The sequence below is a fragment of the Macaca mulatta genome, chromosome 11, assembly GCF_049350105.2.
Source record: "Macaca mulatta isolate MMU2019108-1 chromosome 11, T2T-MMU8v2.0, whole genome shotgun sequence".
NCBI classification, from domain to species: domain Eukaryota; kingdom Metazoa; phylum Chordata; class Mammalia; order Primates; family Cercopithecidae; genus Macaca; species Macaca mulatta.
Window position 1 is genome coordinate 139,841,904 of NC_133416.1, and position 4,225 is coordinate 139,846,128.

The 4,225-nt window shown below is 62.1% G+C and overlaps 1 long non-coding RNA gene across 1 annotated transcript; it reads left to right on the forward strand.

Moving 5' to 3' along the window:
* The first annotated feature begins 921 nt into the window (after positions 1-921).
* Positions 922-3,882, forward strand: LOC106992520 (uncharacterized). Its single transcript, XR_003721004.2, has 4 exons — positions 922-1,098; positions 1,263-1,387; positions 3,096-3,410; positions 3,684-3,882. It is a non-coding gene; the product is annotated as an uncharacterized LOC106992520 (long non-coding RNA).
* The last annotated feature ends 343 nt before the right edge of the window (positions 3,883-4,225 follow it).

A 4,225-nucleotide genomic window follows, 5' to 3' on the forward strand; every position in this document is an offset into this window, starting at 1 on the left:
AAAGGAGAGAAGGGAAAGGAGAGGAGGGGAAAGGAGGGGAGGGGAGGGGAGGGAAGGGCAGGGCAGGGCAGGGCAAGCCTGCCATTTGTGAGGACACCTGAAGGGCATTGTGCTAAGTGAGATAAGCCAGGCACAGAAAGACAAATAGCCCGTGGCCTCACTTGAGTGATGTGTGAAAAAGCTGAACTCATAGAAGCAGACAGAACAGTGGCTGTCAGGGCCAGAGAGGGGATGGGGAGTTGAGGGTCACAGGAAACAAAGGTGCAGTTATGAGATTAACAGGTCCTAAGATGGAATGAACATGGTGACTACAGCTAATAATAATGTGTCCTTCATTTATTTATGTATTTATTTATTTTGAGATAGGGCCTCCCTCTGTCGCCCAGGCTGGAGTGCACTGCAACCTCCACCTCCCAGGCTCAAGTGATTCTCCAGCCTCAGCTTCCCAAGTAGCTGGGACCATAGGTGTGCACCACCACGCCCAGGTAATTTTTTTTATATTTGTAGAGACAGGGTCTCGCTCTGTTGCCCAGCCTGCGTGTCCTCTATTTAAAATTTGAAGTGTTCTCACCACAGACAGAAGTAACCATATAAGGTGATGGGTGCATTAATTAGCCCAACCGTGGGACTCATTTCACAATGCATACATGTGTCAGGTTGTGATGCTGCATACCTTGAGTACACATGGTCCTGAATTGTCAACTATACCTCAATAAAGCTGGAGAGAGAGAAAGAAAGAAAAGAAAAGGTGTCTCCAGGACTGTGACGGGGGCAACAGGCCCCAGGGCACTCACAGAGACCGGGAATGCAGGTGCAAAGGTCCTGGGGCAGTGACGAACAGGAAGCAGGAAGAAGGGCCGGAGGTACAGGGATGGGGCCTGGCTGACCTCCACGCCCAGAGCCTTCCTTTCCCAAGTGGGAAGAAGTAGGAGGTTCCTGTAGAACAAACGCCAGGGAAGAGGTGGCACGGAGCCCCAAGGGGGCTCAGGCGAGGGTCCAGGCCAGGTGGGCAGGCGGGGGCAGCACTCTGCAAGGGCAGGAGCCGTCAGAAGAGCGTCGGCTGTCCCCGGAGAAGGCCCTCTTGGAAGGAGCGAGCTGGTAACAGGAGTTGGGGGGCGGATTTGGGGGTCAAGCGCAGGTTCCTGAGTGGCCAGGCGGTGAGCGTCTGCACTGCCCTGCAGACCTCAGGTATCACTGGCATCTTGAAGCAGAAATGACATAATCAGGTTTTGCTTTAGGAATAATTATCTCTATCCCCAAAGCCAGCAAGCATATGAAGAGATGCTTGAAATCATCAGTCATCAGAGAAATGCAAATTAAAACCACCACGATGATCCCATCCCACCATCAGGCTGCCAAGATGAGAAGCTGGATCTGCCAAGTCCTGGTAGGGGTGTGGGGGCATCCTCTGGAGGGAGGGAACCCTCATCCACTGCCCCATGCCCGAGGGAGAAGGGGTGAGGCGGCCCTTAGGGAGAGCAGCCAGAGCCGGGGAAGGGCTGGGAAGTCCTCACCCAGGTCCATGGGGGCAGGTCCAAGGCTGCGCACCGAGGCGCCATCATGGACCCCTTCTCTGCCAGCCGCCGGCGGTTCTGGGGGTCAAGCATAGGGAGCCCTGCCAGGGAAGGTGGGACAGGAGATCAAGCCCTTCCACCAAAGCCTGCCTGGAGAGACAGCAGGGCCTGTTTCTGATCTTTTTTCTAATTTACACAAAGGCACGACATGGGCTGGCAGGAGCCCTGAACCCGGGTCCCTTCCTGGAGAGGGTGTGGGCAGCTCGTGGTGGACGCGCACTGGTTCTATCAGGGCGGGCATCATTTGCTGCAGGAACAAACAGCCCCGAAACGGACCCACTCGCAGCCACACAGGCTCACTCCCCACCCACTTCAGGATTTACGGGGCTCTGGTCCACTTCACCCCTTGCCTCCAGGCCCCAGGCCTGGGCGGCCTCCCTCTCACCGCGCCTGCGCGGGTCTGCCCGTCCTCAGGGCTGTGGCCCGGCTGCGCTCCTGGAAGCCGGGCCCGGTGTATCTCCCTGATTCCCGGGGGGGCGCCAGCAGAGGCCGGTCAGGACCAGAAGTGCCCGACCCTCAGGGTCCTCCTCAGGGCCGCTGCGGGATCACTTAGGCGCCTCCGGAAACAACACTGTCATTGCACAGGAATTTTCAAAACACGACTGCCCTTCCCCTCTCTCCGCGGTGACCCCTCCCTCCCTCCGCGGTGACCCCGCCCCCTCCCTCCGCGGTGACCCCGCCCCCTCCCTCCGCGGTGACCCCCCCGCCCCCTCCCTCCGCGGTGACCCCCCCGCCCCCTCCCTCCGCGGTGACCCCTCCCCTCCCTCCGCGGTGACCCCTCCCCCTCTCTCCGCGGTGACCCCTCCCCTCCCTCCGCGGTGACCCCTCCCTCCCTCCGCGGTGACCCCTCCCTCCCTCCGCGGTGACCCCGCCCCCTCCCTCCGCGGTGACCCCGCCCCCTCCCTCCGCGGTGACCCCCCCGCCCCCTCCCTCCGCGGTGACCCCTCCCCTCCCTCCGCGGTGACCCCTCCCCCTCTCTCCGCGGTGACCCCTCCCCTCCCTCCGCGGTGACCCCTCCCCTCCCTCCGCGGTGACCCCTCCCCTCCCTCCGCGGTGACCCCCGCCCCTCCCTCCGCGGTGACCCCCGCCCCTCCCTCCGCGGTGACCCCGTCCCCTCCCTTCTCGGTGACCCCTCCTCCTCCCTTCTCGGTGACCCCTCAAGCTCCCTCCGCGGTGACCCCTCCTCCTCCCTTCGCTGGGTCCCCTCCCTCTCGCTCCGTGGTGACCCCTCCCCTCCCTCCGCGATGACTCCTCCCCTCCCTCCGCGATGACTCCTCCCCTCCCTCCGCGGTGACCCCTCCCCTCCCTCCGCGGTGACCCCTCCCCTCCCTCCGCGGTGACCCCTCCCCCTCCCTCCGCGGTGACCCCGTCCCCTCCCTCCGCGGTGACCCCGTCCCCTCCCTTCTCGGTGACCCCTCCCACTCCCTCTGCGGTGACCCCTCCCCTCCCTCCGCGGTGACCCCGCCCCCTCCCTCCGCGGTGACCCTAGAAGCGCTAAATGGTGCTGATGTGTGTTCTTAGGAATGTTCTCAACCTTCAAAGTTCAAAAGGCTCACGTGATGGTGTCTATGCAACGTGTGCGCATCCGTGAGGACGTGGTATCTGCATCCGCGTGGCCAGCGTGTCCCTCTAGAAACAAACAGGCCCCTCCCGTCCTCCACGGCGCTGTGGTCCAGGCACCCCCTCATCAGCGCTGCAGGCCCCGGCATCTGAGCAGCCATTCCTGCAGGAAGCCCCTGAGGCTTGGGGTGGCCGTTGCCACCACATGGTCCTGCCAGCCTCACTGGGGCGTCTCCTGCCTGCAGCTTCGGCCCATCCACCACACTCAGCTACCGTGTGAGTCTCTTCAGGACACCACAACAAACACGGGCCGGTGGCTTAAATCACATGCACCCATCACACACCCCGGAGGCCGGGGCACCCATCACCCACCCCGGAGGCCAGGGCACCCGTCACCCGCCCCGGAGGCTGGAAGTCCCCACCTCGGGGCCACCAGGGCGGGTTCATCCTGTGCCTCCCTCCTTGGCCGGCAGTCGGTGTCTCCTCCGTGCATTCATCTGCGGCCCCCTGTGCCTGTCTGCATCCTTACCTCCTCCTTGTCCATCACAGGTCGGTCATCACGAGCCAGTTATCACCGGCCAGTTATTACAGGCCAGTCATCACGAGCTGGTCATCACTCTCTAAGCCGCTGTCTGGGAACTTTTCCTCCCCGATCTCCTCTTCATATTGCATCACCCGTGGGACTGGATCAGGGTCCACCCCAACAACCTTGTTTTACCTTGACAGACTCATTAAAGACCCCTTTTCTGAATGCAGTCACACCCTGAGGTCGTGGGGCTGGGGCTTCAGCGTGTGGATTTGTGGGGGACATAGCCCAGCCATCACAGCTCCCAAGCCCACATCTTCTCAGAGCCCCTGGTGGCCCCCCAGGAGTCTCCTCACCCATGTGCTCGGAACTGAACTGGGGACTTCTGCTCTATGTCCAGCAGAACCTGACTCCATCGCAGTCTCCAGTGCCCATGCCAGAGACCCCACAGCCCTCATCCTGCAATCGCGAACCTCACGGCTGCCACCCCCCACACTGACCATGCAGCTTCTGACCCCACAAGCCTTCCTGAAGAGGCCCTCAGACCCATAGCTATGCCGGCCAG